The sequence below is a fragment of the Aegilops tauschii genome, chromosome 7, assembly GCF_002575655.3.
Source record: "Aegilops tauschii subsp. strangulata cultivar AL8/78 chromosome 7, Aet v6.0, whole genome shotgun sequence".
Classification (NCBI taxonomy): domain Eukaryota; kingdom Viridiplantae; phylum Streptophyta; class Magnoliopsida; order Poales; family Poaceae; genus Aegilops; species Aegilops tauschii.
Window position 1 is genome coordinate 584,386,692 of NC_053041.3, and position 18,305 is coordinate 584,404,996.

At 42.4% G+C, this 18,305-nt stretch overlaps 1 long non-coding RNA gene across 1 annotated transcript; it reads left to right on the top strand.

The window, feature by feature from the left end:
• The first annotated feature begins 494 nt into the window (after positions 1-494).
• LOC120968245 (uncharacterized) lies at positions 495-4,229 on the top strand. The gene is made up of 2 exons (XR_005762536.3): positions 495-963; positions 4,057-4,229. It is a non-coding gene; the product is annotated as an uncharacterized lncRNA (long non-coding RNA).
• The last annotated feature ends 14,076 nt before the right edge of the window (positions 4,230-18,305 follow it).

Consider the following 18,305-nt stretch of genomic DNA (forward strand, 5'->3'; position numbering starts at 1 on the left):
AACAACATGGTAACATATGTCGCACATGCATGATAACTTAGCCCAGAAGTGGTAAGTTTTGACCAAAATAAGTCATTGGAACATATCAATATGGAATCTAGTTTTGAAGGTCTCGTTGCGAAAAATCTTTTATGTGAAAACGGGGTTTTCGGTCGGACCGACGGTTTGAGATACAAAACATTTTGAAGTTTTGAAATAGGGAGGAATCTAGGATGACATCAGCAATTATGTCCTCTAGTTAATTTGCACGTGGGAAGAAGGTTGGTTGACCATTTATATGCCCCGACAATTTCTATATAAACAATATGGTAACTTATGAACGAGAGACGTGATAGCTTACTTAGCCTGGGCCTGATAACTTTTGATCCAAAAAAGAAAGTCGTCGGAATATATCAATATGAGATCTAGTTTTGAAGGACTCTTTGCGACGGATCTTTTATGTAAAACATTTGAAATTTTCTCATTGGAAGAATTTTTGGTGACATCATCAATTCTGTCTTTTACTACATGCATGTAATTAGTTACTCTAATCAAGAAGGAATGTTACACACATGCAGGAGAAAGTGAAATCACGTGGAGGCATCGCACATGCACTCGTATGGATAGCGTGAGGATCTGTTGCAAAATTCCTGCCGGCAGGAAGTTAGCACTGTCCATCGTTTTTTTTCTCCTCCACTGACTTTATCTGTTTTCATTCACCATTTCGTGCAGCTTGGAGGCAGAGAGCCATGGCGATTTTGGCTGGATAGCTTAGTCGCCGATCTCTCGAGGCCGAGTCGGTGGTTAGGCGTCCGGTCCTCATCCCCCTCCCCCTGCTCCTTCTCCTTCAAGCGCGTGTTGAGAGACTGGCGAAATCGACGCATGGTGATTTGGCGGCGGTGCCTTATCTCCCTTTGATTTCGTGCGGCTCCTCCTTTGCTGTGGTGTTCTCTGAGCCTGCGCCTCCCCTCTTCATCCAACGAGGTTGGTTTGCCAGTATCCCTTCCCCATGTCTTCATTTCACTGCTTTTTTCTGTTGGATTTTGCTAGATCTGGCTTAGTGGCGTGTTCTTCCCATGTGTAGTGGTGGATCCCCGTTGTTTTAGGTTGTTTGTGGTGGATCCTAGATGTTGGATTTCTGCTGCAGATGGAGCAAAATCTAGTACATGTAGATGCGACAACATCTTGTTTGTTGTAGATGTACCGGTGGTTCCCTCATGTCTATTCTTTATTTCTGCCCCCGAATGTCTCTGTAGTTGTTCATGTGTCGAGTAGTTTAGGTCCCTATATGTGTGTAGTCCATAGATGTGTGGATGTAAATGCTGAATCTAGTTCCTAGTTACTTGGACTGTAAGTTTGTATGATCCCAGTTGTTTTTGTCAGTGATTTGAACTGTAACTTTTGAGCGGATTGGCGTGATTTGGACTGTATTTTATCAGTTAAGCATTAGTGATTTGGACTGTAGTTACAGTTTTTATTAGCCCATCTTACTCTGTAATTGTCAGGTGTTTTCTCTCTGGCTTTGTAACTTCAGCAATGTGTAAGTCACAGTAATCTACTCTGAATTTTCCACTCTTTTCCAGCACATATTAAACTGAATATCAGTGTACTTACAGTCTAATTTTTAATGCGAACTAATCCTGTCTCTTACTATTCTATGTTTAAGTTTCCAGTCTAACTGCAGTGTAATTACGCAGGATCGTCAGTGTGTTTTACGCTGTAAATCCGGGTGTATTTTCAGTCTGAGTTTCAGTAATTTTAGTGAATTATCTAGGATTGTCGGTGTGTTTTACACTGTAAATCCCAGTGTATTTTGAGTCTGAGTTTCAGTAATTTTAGTGAATTACCTAGGATTGTCAGTGTGTTTTACACTGTAAATCCGGGTGTATTTTCAGTCTGAGTTTCAGTAATTTTAGTGAATTACCTAGGATTGTCAGTGTGTTTTACACTGTAAATCCAAGTGTATTTTGAGTCTGAGTTTCAGTAATTTTAGTGAATTACCTAGGATTGTCAGTGTGTTTTACACTGTAAATCCGGGTGTATTTTCAGTCCGAGTTTCAGTAATTTTAGTGAATTATCAAGGATTGTCAGTGTGTTTACACTGTAAATCGACGTGTATTTTCAGTCTGAGTTTCAGTATTTTTTAGTGAAATGCACTGTATTTTACAATGTAAGTCTCGGTTGATTTACAGCGTAAATCTTATTGCATTTTGCACTGTATTTAGTTGTTTTTTAAGTGTAATTTCTCAGTGGATTTACAGTGTAGTTCTTATTGCATTTTGCAATGTATTTTAGTTGTTTTTTTATAGTGTAACTCTTGTTGGATTTACACTGTAATTCTTAATGCATTTGCATAGTAATTATCTTACTGGATTTTACAGTGTAACTCTCAATGGATTTACACTATAATTATCTTAGTGGATTTTACAGTGTAACTCTGAATGGATTCACACTGTAATTCTTCTTTACGAATTGCTAATTTTCATCCGGACGAAATCAATTCGCTTTCATCCATTTTGTGAGCCGTGTGATCTCTGTTCTGAGATTCGTGCTTTTTTTTGTCTCATTTGCTGGTTTTACATATTGGGCCCGCTTAATTTTCCTGGAGACCCGGTACGCTTTCCCATGCTATCACCCGCCAGTTGCCTTTGTCATTTCTTCTGATCATTTCAAAGACGCAACCGGAACAGACACTTGAGAGAGTGACAACCATGGCGATTTGGAGCTCCGCTCGGCGCTCGATTCAGTAGTTAGTGGTCAGTTGTTGGGTTCGGCTGGTTGTTTGATTAGGATGGCTCGTTTATTTGTTGTAGTATGCACAAATGGTCAATTCAAAAATGCTGGAACGCCTCGGTCCCCTGTTCATTTCGATTAGTTGGGCTGGGTGTGTGCAAATGGTCAATTCGGACGGTCAATTTGATCTGTTAGGGTTTTCTAGGTGTATGAGTTGGGTTGTTAGGAGTGTATTTTCCAGTGTAATTCTCACTGTATTTTTCATTGAATTGGAGTGTATTTTCCACTCAAACTCATAGTCAGAACTTGTGTTCATGTGAGGTTGTTGCAGAGTGACCTTTTCTTTATCACTGGATTTACACTGTAAATCTTAGTTTTTACAACTGTTTACAAGCGAGATTAAAGTGTTTTTGTTAGTGTAATTACAGTCACTTAATGTTGTAAGCACAGTGCAAATCGTAGTGTAATTTTAGGTTATTTTATCTGTCTTTGTTAGTGGATGTACATGTAATGACTCCATCTAATCTTTGAATGTATTCTGGTAATTCATAGTGGATTTTCTTAGTGTAACTACTTTATCTTTTTAGTGTAATTACCATTTCATTTTTAGTGTAACTTCAGTGTAGTGTATTTTACTCTATCTTGTTAGTGCATTTACACTGTAAATCATAGTGGAATTTCAGTGTGTTATCATCGTAATTTCAGCGTTCCTTTTTGGTATTTTGTTTTGTTTTGCATGAGCCAGCCTGGGTTGCAACTCGTAGTCGCCATTTTCCTGCTTATCCCAAGTAGGGTTTCAGCTGTAGTGGAATTACAGAGTAAGTTGTGGAATTTCAGTGGAATTACATTAGAATTACAGTGTATGTGATGTGCCTTTTACAGTGTAAGTTTAGTTGAATTATAGTGGAATTCCAGTGTATGAGTTGTGCATTTTACCGTGTCAATTTACTGTAACTCTTTGTGTAGTCTACTGTAACTTTATCTGCAACTGTAATGTTAGTTTAATTTCAGTGTAATTCCTACACCTTATTAGTGAATTTACACACTGGAGTTTTTAGTGTGATTACATTGTGCAAGAGCCTGACATTTTTTTCAACCTCACAGTAGACTACATGAGGTTGAATCTTGGCTTGTCTTGGTCTGTTTACACTGTGGTTCGTCTTGGCTTGCAACTGCTAGATTTTTTTAGTTCATTAGTGTTGCATGAAATCCTGATTTAGGTTAGTTAGCTACCTCACAAGAGTTCTTGTTAGCTTACCCAGAGCTTGCGCCTGGTTTTGTAGGTTTTATTTTAGTTTTTTAATGCTTATCATTGCTAATGGAGTTTTTTTGTATATTTTGCAGGGTGTTGGAGTGTTGCCTGCTCATTTGTGTTAGTTCTTTATTTCTAGTTTATTATGTATAATTTTTCTTGGTAGGCACCTTAGGTATTTGTTCAATGTAGTAATTTACACTCTATGCAATCTGGTGTTGTGTATAATTTTGTTTCCAGGTTGCTTCATTTCCTGGTTGCTCCATTTCCTGGTTGCTCCATTTTTATGCAATCTGGTATTGTGTATCATTTTTTTTCCTGGTTGTTTCAGAATATAGATTTCTTGTTTGTACCAATTAGTGTAAGTGCAGAGCTTGATAAAATGTTGTAGCATTTGAATTTACAAGTAAAAGGTCGTAGCATTTTGATTTTGAACCGGTAATTATCATTTTTAGTTTTGAGTGTACTCATTTGATTTTACAAGTAAAAGGCCGTAACTTTTCGAAGTTCCAAGTAAAAATAAAAGGTATTTGTATAAAGTAGCACAGATTAAAAAATCCAGTCATAGTTTCATTGCATTTTCTTAACAGAAGTATATTTGTAAACATCATCATAGTTTCAGATTAGTGTAAAATATTTGTCTGTGCCAAAGGTTTTTAAAATACAGTCATAGCTCTCTGAAATTTCAGGATTCCTAGCTTTTTTTGTTCAAGCCTTTTTTTCCTAAAGGATCCACTCTTTCTTGACCATGTGATGTAACTGTATTTTTTATGAAAGACTGAGCTCAATTTTGACCTTGTGTTGTAACTGTGTTTGTGACTGTGAGCTCAATTTTCTGAGTGCTAAAGGATCCACTCACGTTTGTTTCTTTCAGAAACATGCAAATAGTTTCTCTGTTCCTGTTTCTCTACACTAATTTGGTCCTAGTGTTTCTAGTGTTCTGTTTGTGACACGTAAGTACAGTTCCAGAGCTCTTCTTTTTGGCCCGTGCAGCAACTAACTGGGGATTTGAACTGTGAACAATGGGTGTGGCTGCAGCCCTCCCTCCCTTTTTGTTGTCTTTTCTGTTTGGGTTTGGAAAAGGAGCGGGTGGACCCGTTAAGTTTAATTCTGTGCGGTCTGTTTGAAAGCGGGACAAGGGACATTTAGGAACAGGAGACATAGGACTGTCGTCGCATCCTAGTTGGATGGAAAATCCGACTGAAACCCAATTGATTTTCAGCCGGATGTTAATTAGACAGTCCCACTAACTAAAGCACGCACACGGGCTTCTTGTCCGAACCTAAGCTGTAACGGCACGACTTGTGCCTGATCATGCGGACCTCCTGGCCGCCGCAACGCTCCACCTCTACGCCGGTAAACACGGCGTAGTGGCGAACGGGTTTACCGGAGTAGCATTGGCAAGACGGCTGAGCTATCTCCAGGAGTCTGACGACGCAGAGCCGGCCGCCGCCAAGGTGCACAACGCACGACTTCATCAGCTGGCTCCCCTCCGGGTCCGACGCCGTGAAGCCCTCCCACACGGCGCGCGCATGCAGGTCCCACGCACCGAGGAGGCCGTCCTCCCCGTCCGCCAAGCCGAACCACAGCCCGAGCTCCGGTGCGTGCTCGGCGCGCCCCCGGAACGGCATCGCCCAGTCGCAGGCCTTGCTCCACCCGCCGCTCGCCGTGTCCAGGCAGTAGGTGCCGCTCCCCGGCGTGGACACCCAGACCTGCGACTCCCCGACCGCCGCCGACGATCGTGCCCTTGCTGGCGCTGAGCAGCATGAAGTCCATGTTGGTGTTGGGGGTGTGGAAGGTCATGGTGGTGGGAGGCAGGCGAGCCTTCTCCACCGCCGCCGCCGCCGCGCGGTCTGGTGAGCCATCGGGCAAGAAGAAGCGCGACGGGTTGATGCGGTGAAGCGTGTACGTGTGCCTGCGCGCAGGTGCGAAGCTGTGGTGGAGCACCAAGTAGAGAAATCGCCGGTTCATCGCCGACGGTACGTGAAATCCCGATGGGTCAAAACTGCTCTTCCGTCCCGGCCGGCCGTGTTAGGATTTGTTAACCAAGGGTTTATTACGAGAGGTCAAACTCAAATCGGCAACGCATGACTAACAACATGCATGCATGGGCCTATGCTTAATTTGTCCACGTAAATATAATGAATTGCTAATCTTCTTGGGTCTTTTTGATCGCACGTAAGTGGGCCTTTTTTAGTTGGTCTTCCCAGTGGTTTTAATCGCTCGCTTCGCCGGTGCTCCGGGATCACGGCCACCGGGAGGACGTACGGGAGAGATGGAAGGCGACGTTCGCTGGCGGGTCCCGTACGCCGCGGACTACGATCGAGTCCGTGCGGCGGGTCACGTTCGACGACGGTGAGCCCCTCTTTCGCACGACGCGTTGCGCGTCGTCCTGTAAAACACCCGTGGTGATACACGTCCAACGAACTTACGAACATGTCGTTAAATTAAGTTGTATATATACAATGCACGTGACCAACAGACATGCAACTGTATACATTCAACACGGTTATATTAAGTTGCACACTGAAGACCAACATGCAATTGCGTGTGGCCGGCATCCATGCAACTATGCACGTCCGACGTGTATGCAACGGGTGAAACTATTTATTTATGAGAAGAAAAACGAACATGGAATTGCGAGCGAGTGACATGTGTCCAATCAGGTTGTAATATTTTCAATAGAAAAGGCTTAAGGTTACACATGAACGATCTATGTGCAATTGCACATGGGCTGATGGGCAACATGTGTGCAGTCAGTGAAAAAAATTTTGTTTTTTTTTTCAAACAAAGCTTTTTAATTAAAAAACAGAACATGGAAAGGCTAACAAGAGTTGCTTATTTAGCAAAATATTTAAAAAAATATAAAATTCAAACAAAAAAAAGAAAATACAAGTAAATGAAAAAGAAACAAGAAAAGTGTTAAAATGAAAGTGGAAAAAAAATCTACTACCATTTTCGTTAGGAACACAGACGAAAAAAGATTAAAAAGCGCACCAATCAAAAGGAACTTAGAAGAAAAATAAAGAAACAAGAAAAAGAATAAAAAATAAGTTTAAGGTGTCCGCCTTTGACACAACATACCATGGTAGGCGACCGAGAGCGTCGTTGAATGTGTCAGAAGCGCCGGAACGAGACGTGGGAGGTGGCGGTGGTGGGGCCACGATGGCGGCGAGCTCTTCCGACACGGCGACGACGGCCACAAGCTCCAGCTGAGTGACCATGTTTGGTGGTGGCAGGAGGAGGCTCGGAGGCGGCAACATAGCCGGCAATGGGCACGCACATGTGCGGCAAGGGCGTGTGACCGGAAAGGTCCACGGCAAAGAATATCTTTTGGAAAGAAATTTTTTCCCATCATTGTGTTAGGGAGAGGATATGAATGGAGCAAATTCTGCTAAAACATACTAGTAGAATGCCCGTGCGTTGCTACGGGCTATAGTGCATGTAAATGAGTCAAACAAATTATTAAGGTACTTTTCAAGATCAAAGTTCATTTCTTCCTCATAAGTCCGCGTGTGTTCGGAAAGCGTCCAGCGGGATCTTCAAAATTCAACCATCTACACAGTCCGAGCTCCCTCAAATCCAGACCATGTGCTGGCGGGAAATGTGATTGTCCGAACTATCTGTCATGTGATCTCCGACACACGGGCTCAACACAAAAACCTTACCCCATGACGCAAACTTCCCTTTTCCTGCCAGATCCTCCCTTTTCCACTCGGTTTCTCGCCATAGAGGGACATTTCTCACCGGAGCCCTCCCTTTAAAACTGGATGACACCACCACATCTTTGCCATGGCGTCCTCTCTTTCACACCGTACTTCCCAACGGTTCGCCAAGGAGGAGCCCCCCACCAACCGCCCTGATCCCCTCCCCCCGTGTCTATGTCGATCCGCCACCCGCATCAAGGGGGAGGAGATGTGCGCCGCACATGACGCCCCCCTAGCCAGTAAGGTAGATCTGTTGTCTCCTGATCCATTGCCACATTGTGCGGCATTCTCAACCTTCCTCCACCCACTATATCCACCATATATAATATTGGGATCGTCAATTGATTTCCAAGGCACCATATACTGGGATTGATGTTATCACAAATTTCATTCAAGTTGGAGTATGACATTGCCATGCTACATGTGTTATCCAAATGTACACATCAATCAATAAATTCTACTTATTCACACTAATTTCCTTAATCCACTCCGTTGCTTGTGAATGATGTACGTTCTCCCATATTTCACTATGTGATGCAAGTGTAGTTATAAAGGGATGCCAATACATTCCTCAATGCTCAAATTCCATCAAACATGCACGTCCACAACCTTCTCACATGAAACATAATATATTAGTACAAATGCTTATAGACCGTGATGGCACATGTAAATAAACCCAATATAAGAAATTTATGTAAATATATGAAGTAGGTACCCGTCTATTTTTGAATCAAGATATAAGTGTGTACTTGCTAAAGTTGTATGTTAATTTTTGTAGTACCAAAATACAAACATAACATTTTAAAACTGATACACATATGAAATTGCTTGATCCAAAAGTCTTGACACGTTCAAAAATGGTGGGCGTCTAGCTAGCCGAGTGCATCGGGTGGAACATACTGAATCTTCAAAAACTATAAAGTTTTGAAGAAAATCGTATACAGAACACACCATCACTGTTTGATACTCCTGCATGCATTAGTGAAATAAGCACACAAGTTATAAAACCAACTTAGTACAAAACATAAGATGAAAAATTCTTAGTATAGAACATACGAAAAGGTCCCCATGCCAACACTATGTGCCCGAAAAACAACCACAAGCGGTCCTGCATCATGATTTATTCGGTACATGTACAATCGTGCATCTTCTCTGGCTCATTAGAAACACAGACAATCATTATGCATATTTTTCGCAAGGTAGCTCAATATGGAACAACCTTGCTTGAAACATCATTTCGCTATAACTTTGAAGAAAATATGAGATTGGGTCATACACTAAAATACATGCACATGAACTCACTAGTAGATAAAGGGCTTTTAGTCCCGGTTTATAAGGGCCTTTAGTCCCGGTTCTGGAACCGGGGGTCGTTACTATGCCCTAACCCTTTAGTCCCGGTTCTTACACGAACCGGGACTAAAGGCCGTTCACGTGGCCGGTGCACCTTTAGTCCCGGTTGGTAACCGGGACTAAAGGAAATTTTACGATTTTTTTTATTTTTTTGAATTTCTTTTTGAATTTTTTTATTTTCTGATTTTCAAATTTCTTAATTATTTTAACCTCTAATCTCTAATCACCCCTCATCACTGCTCAATCTCTAATCTCTAATCTCTAATCACCTCTCATCATTCCAAATCATCTAACTTCCCGGCCGGTCACCCATCCTCTCACTACTCCAGCCTGAGCACGCTTAACTTCCGGGTTCTATTCTCTCTCGTTTCCACATCTGCACTTGTTGTTTTCCTCACAATAGTAAGATGTCAATCCTATTAACCCTCAGGAATTTAGCTTGACCATGAAGTCACACGTTTCACTGTTTAAATTTAAAACTATTATTCTAAAAAATAATTATTATTTAGGAACACTAATACTTCTTGAATAAGTAGTTTGACCATAGTTTGACCACAGTTTCACTAGATTTGACCAAAATTCAAAAAACCGAAATAATTATTTAGTAACACTAATATTCTTGAATAATTATTTAGGAACACTAATACTTCTTGAATAAGTAGTTTGACCATAGTTTGACCATGGTTTGACCACAGTTTGACTAGATTTGACCAAAATTCAAAAAAACTGAAATAATTATTTAGTAACACTAATATTCTTGAATAATTATTTAGTAACACTAATACTTCTTAAATAAGTAGTTTGACCACAGTTTGACCAGATTTAACCAAAATTCAAAAAAAACTGAAATTGAGCATATCTTTTTTTCCTTTTAGAATTTGAGGATTCTAAAAATTTGCAAACAGGTCGTAGACGGTTCCCATCGGATGCGGATTTTCGTGCTGAACATTTTGATATATTATACTTTTTTCTGACATCGTATGCAAAAGTTATAGCCGTTTTACATTTTCCCGACACTTTCTGCAAAACATGTCCAGATTTAAGTTTTTAAATTTTCCTAACAAGTACATGTAGTAACATAACTACATCTCGAAGGATTTTAATTTTTGAAGTTTTTATCATTTTCTTTTGCTTATTACAAAACTGAAAAGGCGATCCGCGGGGGGGGGGGGGGGGGGGGTAGAGTTTGAAAATGGGACCTTTAGTACCGGTTCGTGCCACGAACCGGTACTAACCGGTTGGTGGCTCGAACTGGGACTAAAGGTCTAACCTTTAGTACCGGTTGGTGCCACCAACCGGTACTAATGGGCATCGCATCCTTTAGTACCGGTTCGTGGCACCAACCGGGACTAAAGGTCCCATTTGAACCGGGACTAATGCCTTTAGCCCTCGAACCGGGACTAATACTCGCATTAGTCCCGGTTCGTATAAGAACCGGGACTAATGCTCTTTTCTGGCCGAACCAAAGCCCTGTTTTCTACTAGTGACTACCAAAGGCCATGGTAAAATAATATTAGATCTGGTAATTTAGGGATATCATCTACCCACTATATCCACCATCTGCTGCCACCTATCCCTTCGCTCGCCCCGCTATCACGCCCCTGCCTCGCGCCGCCTTCTGTCGCGTCCATCTTCTACCGGCCGCCCCCTCAGCCACGCCGGCCGCATCTCTGCCCTCCATCGTCGACCGCTCGCCTCGCCTGTTGCATGCTGCTATGCACTGCTCTACCGCTGGTACGCTGCTGCGCCATGCCCTCGACACCGTCGTGGACAAACGTGGTGGAGGGATTGTCAATGGAGTACGAGGAGGAGGTGGCGGAGAAGGTGTGGAGAGGCAGGAGGTCAGGGGTGGCGTCAGCTGGCTGTGGTGGAGGTGTTTATGCGAGAAGGAGCCGGGGCGGAAGGAGAGGTCACAATTGGAAAGAATCGCAAAAAAATCATAACCCGGAGATCTCATTCCAAAAAATGCTAATATCGATGGAGGGGTCAATAGGTGGAAAACATAGGAAATATTGGTTGTTATCAAGGAAAGGTAAAAAGTTAGGAAAGTTAGGATTTTGAACTGATTTCTATGTAAACGGGGTTTTATTGTTTGGTAACGTAATATCAGTACCTGCCCGTTTGTGACGTGTCTGATTAGGAAAGTTTGAAAATGTTAAGAAACTATTTATTGGTAGGAAAGATTGTGATGTGTCCGTTATTTGTTTCCTAAAACAAATTTCACTAATGAGGGAAATCGATTGATTTATATAAGTTAGGAAAGTTAGATTAGAATATATTATTTGTTTCCTGAGAATATGTTATTTGTTTTCTAAGACAAATTTAACCAATAAAAGGAATCGATTGATTTGCATAATTTAAGGAAGTTAGATCCGTGATTTGTTATACTGAAAGAACATGCGGTGCCCCCATGTTTGGTTTTGGTAATTAATGACAATCTCTATGGACAAATGGTTGCCTTGAGTTATATTTGAAGGGTTTGTCCATAGGCTTTTCTTGGAGTCCATTTGTTGGTTTCAAGGAGAGTTCGTGATGACCAAGGTGATATTAAGGAATTATCCAAAGTTTGGTCTTGTGAGGGTTGAGCTTATTGCAAGCATGTCTTGAATAAGAAGAGTGTGTGATCATTCATGTTTACCTTCAAGACATCATCCAAACGAAGAGAGTTGGAAAGATTCAAGGTTGATCAAGACTAAGTCAAAGAGTGAATCAAGTTGATCAACACACACAAACCATAGAAGATGTACCGAGAGGGATCAAGTGATCCCATGGTATGGTAAGCATTGTCCATCATGTTTTGTGTACTAACCCATGGTCTTTGTGAGATTTCTTTGTGGGGTTAGGTTGCGGTGTGCAAGTTCAAGTGGAGCATCACGAAGAGATCAAATGCTTGAAGCTTGCCGTCCATTGTGGTGACAATGGACTTGTGAAGATGTGCGGAAGAATGGCTCACCCATAGTGGAGTATGGGGGAGCAATCAACTAGTCTTCATCGAGCCAATGCAATCAAGAAAGGTGGTCCATCTTGAGGAGGAGAAGATCGTCATCATCTAGCTCAAGCGGATCATGTGCAAGGCAAAGGTTTGCCCTTGATAGGTTTTCTATTTTACCGGTCTCATGGTGGCAGTTGGGAGACCGGGTTATAGGATCGTTTGTCGTACTATCAAGGGGGGCTCGCGATGAGTAGCTTGATCGTATCATTCGTAGAGAGCTCAAACCATTGCATCCTTGCATCATTTTCTTGGTTCTTGTTTGGTTCTCTTTGTGAGTTTTGGTCATCTTCTTGACAAGCTCGAGTTCATCGAAAACGGAGTTCATGTGCATCTTCTATGATGTTTTCGATGTTGGAGGTTATGCCGGTTCTTCTTTGTTGGAGGTTTCTCTCCTCTTTTTGTTAGGCATACCTCCCCTACCTCTTCTTACTATAACCAAAAGAGGAGAGAAACCTCCAACAAAGAAGAACCGGCATAACCTCCAACATCGAAAACATCATAGAAGATGCACATGAACTCCGTTTTCGATGAACTCGAGCTTGTCAAGAAGATGACCAAAACTCACAAAGAGAACCAAACAAGAACCAAGAAAATGATGCAAGGATGCAATGGTTTGAGCTCTCTACGAATGACACGATCAAGCTACTCATCGAGAGCCCCCCTTGATAGTACGACAAACGATCCTATAACCCGGTCTCCCAACTACCACCATGAGACCGGTAAAATAGAAAACCTATCAAGGCCAAACCTTTGCCTTGCACATGATCCACTTGAGCTAGATGATGACAATCTTCTCCTCCTCAAGATGGACCACCTTTCTTGATTGCATTGGCTCGATGAAGACTAGTTGATTGCTCCCCCATACTCCACTATGGGTGAGCCATTCTTCCGCACATCTTCACAAGTCCATTGTCACCACAATGGACGGCAAGCTTCAAGCATTTGATCTCTTCGTGATGCTCCACTTGAACTTGCACACCGCAACCTAACCCCACAAAGAAATCTCACAAAGACCATGGGTTAGTACACAAAACATGATGGACAATGCTTACCATACCATGGGATCACTTGATCCCTCTCGGTACATCTTCTATGGTTTGTGTGTGTTGATCAACTTGATTCACTCTTTGACTTAGTCTTGATCAACCTTGAATCTTTCCAACTCTCTTCATTTGGATGATGTCTTGAAGGTAACATGAACGATCACACACTCTTCTTCTTCAAGACATGCTTGCAATAAGCTCAACCCTCACAAGACCAAACTTTGGATAATTCCTTAATATCACCTTGGTCATCACGAACTCTCCTTGAAACCAACAAATGGACACCAAGAAAAGCCTATGGACAAACCCTTCAAATATGACTCAAGGCAACCATTAGTCCATAGAGATTGTCATAAATTCCCAAAACCAAACATGGGGGCACCGCATGTTCTTTCATTCTTGACTCGCGATATTTAACTCTAAAATGTTAGAAATTTTGAACATTAACATTTGATATCATGATTCCAGAATAATGTGCGACTTGGGCCACCATGTTGCCTTTCTTGCAGTATATGACAACTGTAGTTAGGAAGCAAATATCCGTTGAATTTATGTTCTTGCATCTCTTTGTGAGGTTTTATATTTAACGGAACTGAATTGGATAATTAATTAATCATTATTTGTAATTCAGAGACCACAAGTTGCTCTCCTGTTGACAATTGCAACATTATCAATAGGGATACTATTTGTAGTAAACTGCATCCTGTACTGAGGCTCAGTTCTTTTAGCGGCTTATGGCATAAGGCGCCCCCTTCCTAGCTTATTTAGAAACCGTTCCCCATATTCATTTTGAGTTAAGGATTAATCAGATTAGCAGCTTCAATGAATATTGGGGGCGGCTTCTAAAATAAGCTGGTGAGGGGCCAGCTCATTTCAGAAGTTGCCAAAAGAACTGGGCATTAATGTGCCAAATAAGTAAGTGAAACCATTGCGTGAGCTAAGAAACATCTTTTAGGACTCGCAAAGTTTCATTCAACTTATAACCAGCACTTATCAAAGTTTATGTCGGCCTTTCTCCCAAAAGGGAAAATTTTATCTTGAATTGGAGAATACAACCTTGCAACTGCAAATTAGCCAGTGCAGTAAAGTTGAGTGCAAACCTAGTTGTGGTTAGTGAGTAGCACTAGCTGATGATTTTAAAATTCTACTCATGAAGATAATTATATGGGAGGTGATGATAGGAATCTTGGTTTCCTTGGGTGAGTGACTCGATTTGTGTGACATATGGAACTTTTGAGTATTCACTGTTTGTGGTGAAAGTTTCTTCCCCCTTGTATTTTGTATTAATAACAGGTGACTTTTGGGAGCCTAGCTTGTTTACTTAAATTAACTAGTTGATGATGTGACAGTAAGTTTTGTTGTGCTTGAGTTTCAGAATTCATATGCAATATTACGATAAATTTGATGTTGGATGATCGGCGCAGAACAAAAAGATTGAAGTGAAAATGTTTACAACAATTTTTCCAGCATGTGGAATCATTTCCATTTGTTCTGTGTTCTTCTCTTGATGAAACCACTCCGTGCATTAAATAAATAACATGATTTTAGTTTTTATATATTAATATAACTTATGTATTCCTCAGTGCCATCAAGTGAAATGTGCAAGCTGACGATGGTGCCCCCCTTTGATGCCTCCAAGGCCAGTGCAGCTTGCACAACCCCATATGAAAGTATATTGTGGTTTGCAGCAATCAAGGAAAAAGAAGAAGAACAATGACTTCTGGTATGATCTGGCTGGATGGGGGATTCTTCTCATTGGCATCGGTGTTTGGCTAGGAGTGGCCAACAGTCAAGCCAAGGAGGCACAACCACCTCACATGTCACAGCCTAACATGTGATTCAAGACGAGACTGGGAAAAAAGGAAACCTGCAAATGGCATGCCTATGTTAGGACTTAGCAAAAGTTATGGATAGGAAATGGTGTTTCCATGTTGCGGTTTTTTGTGGAATTGCCTTGATGAGGTTTGTCTTGTCATACGACGCTGGATATGCTTCCTTACTTTATGTGCTTCTCTTGTTACCGAGAACCACTGCTGTGGTTATGGCCTTTTCACATGCCTAGATAATACAGTATTGAGTACTGATGTGCTGATACCTGCTTTCTGTGAGCATTCTTTTTGTTTGCCAATAATTCTAATCGACTTTTGACGGGCTCATCTCATACTCTCTCTTGGTGTCTGTTTGGCTTTTCTAATGGCATTTTTTTCGAGTAAATTGCACGAAACCACCACTTTGAAGGTTAGGTTTGCGAAAAACACTACAATACATTTTTTTGCAAAAAACACCATGTCTTCGGTAATGTTTTTGCAAAAAACACTGATCGGCGGATATGTCTCGTTTAAGTGCGTTTATGACAGATGGGGTCCGTATTCTGCCTACATGGCATAACTGTTTAGGTTTAATGCGAAAAAGCCCTCTAAATTTTTGTCCCCGCTTCCCAGGCCCATCCCGACCCCGACCACGGCCACCACCCGTCCCACGGCCGCCCCCATCCCGATCCTGGCAGAGGCCCCCGTCGCCGTTCCTGCACCGAGGGCGAGGCACATGACGCTGCCCGTGGTCCGTCCCTCCCCCCGCGCCTCCGCCTCGCCGCCGAGGAGCGGCCTTCCACCATGCACTGGCGAGGGCGAGGCACAGGTCGCCGGAACCATGCGCCGATGATTTGACGGAGCCGACGTCCCCCGCCCCTTCCTCCCCAGGCCGCCGTCGTCATGCCCCCAACCGGATCCGGCCACATCGGCCGCCACTGTCCCCGCCCGGCACCGGATCAGGCAGCAGGGGCGCGCTGCCGTTCCTCGACGCTCCGGCGACCGCGACGATGGCCAGCACGTAAGGGAGCGCGACGGGAGCGGCTTCCTCGAGCCACCACCAGAACGCCTCCATGGCCGGGAGGAGCTGGTGGGCCTTGCTCGCGACCGTGGCCACGAAACGCCGGACGAGCGGCCGAAAGCCGGCGACGACCTTCTGCACGCACGGCCGGGGACGACAGATCGAGAAGCGGGGGCTAATTGCGTTTTTTGTTTTTGATTTAGGGGTGTCTATGTAAAATTCTAGGGTCTTGTTTGTAATTTTAGATTAAAATCTACCTGGCACAAAAAGTCATGCCACGTAGGCAAAAAATGGGCCCCATCTGTCATAAACTCACTTAACTGAGCCCGATCTGCCGATCAGTGTCTTTTGCAAAAAGATTACCGTAGATGTGGTGTTTTCTGCCAAAAAAATTGTATTGTAGTGTTTTTCGCAAACCTAACCTTCAGAGTGATGGTTTCGTGCAATTTACTCCTTTTTTTCTATATTAAAATAAAATGTGTGCCATCATGTTATTTATTTCGAAGTTAGTTGGACCCTGACGGGATAGGCAGGCGCCCCTGTTGTCGCGCATGCAGGCCTGCCAACATGCCTGACCTCGTCCCAACTAAATTATGGGCAACTTAGACGTGAGCGCAACCAGACTTCTAGCGTGCATCGACGGGTAGGCCTTGCACCATCGTACACCTGTATTCGAGCTGTTGGCGCGACGCGTCCGGGTCTCCGGCCGGGGGGCTCGCACATGCCGTCGCCGGGAGGGACCGGGACCGTGTCCGTCCGTGTGGGGGTTCCGGAGAGACGTGATGAAAGCTTGAATTGATTGCTGCATGTTACTACATTGGCTCCAAGGTGACTCTTGATGAATGACTTTGACGGCTGTCCTCAACCATTGCCAACATCACCACATGAAGCCATTTTTTCATCTCGTGCACCTGGCGAGCTGGTGGAATATCATGGTTGATGACCTGGCATGTCAACAAAGTGTATGCTCTAGCATGTCGCTGATGTGCTGACATGTTCACAGACTCTACCACCATCTGTTATCATATCATGGACGATGCTTTAAAACATTTGAATACTTTAATGTGTCTATGGAGTTATGGACCTTATTAGCCTTTGTTGATGTTCGGTTGCCCCCACATCATGATGCCTGTTTTGTGTATCATTTCTGATTAAGGCCGACGGATTTGTGAAGTCAGTCATTGACCGTCGACCTAGACACGTTAACTTTGTTCTGTTAGTACATTGAGGGCGAATACCTCAAACTCTATGGCCATATTTCACCTCTATGGGTAAACCAGAGATAATTAATTTATAACCAATAAATTAAAAACCATTATGGTTGTTGTTGTTGTAATGAACTAGCAAAATCAATTGTTAAATATAACACCTTGAAGATAATCTCCACGCAGCACTAGAGAGTATAATCTGATGAAATCAGTAGATACTCACTCGTAATGCCTTATGCCATGACTTAGTAAAATGTGTGGGATAGCACTTTGTAAAGCAATTTTAATGTCAAAATGACAAAATATGGGCTTTAATAGTAGTCATTGATAATCTGCAAAGGCAGTAGATCTATATGACTACTTTGTGATCCCAATACATCAATTTGAAGAAATCACTTTGAATTTTGCATTCTTATTTGCAAGAAAAAAAATCTTAATTGCAAATAGACATATTGATCTCGACATGTAGCGAACATGGAGATACATACATTCTGAAATACATCATACTCAACAGAAATACGCCACTATTATAATAAATAGTAATGATGTTGCAAACTTGATGTTCAAGTGAAAAACTTGAATTGTATGGACCTCAAATTAAATTAGGTGATCTTGTATCAAGTTGCAAGATAATTCAGTAGGGTGAATTAATATTTTGCGAGAGAAAATTAATCTCAATCACTATGAGATTGCTTTGCGAGAGAAGAAAATTCTCAATCGCAAATCAATACTGAAGAGGTACTGAATTTATCTTTACAAGAGATATAAGAAATATCTCAATTGCAAATATTAGATGTAATTATTCTCAACATGTAAGAAACATGAAGATATATTACATCAACATATTATATGGAACACATAGTACTCAACATATTTACAGTACTGACATTTTAGTACTGTAATTAGCAGTGTGTAAAATACAGGAATGAAATCACTGTTAGAACTACTGCTAGATGGCTTATCTGCTAATATGCTAAATTAAAGGGGCAAATAAGCAAAGATAGCAATGGTTCCTGGTCGCCTAAATTTCCAGCGGCATGCAAATTAGCCACGCATGGCAGCCCAGCCTGGTCTAGCTGAGCAGATAAGGCAGAGCGACCAGAAAAATGGAAACACTAACGCCCACATGTGTGGGCATTTGCATCTCGCCACACGCGTGGATCCGCGTCCGTTTGTGGGTGCACGAATCTTGGCATGTTTGTGGTGCCACGT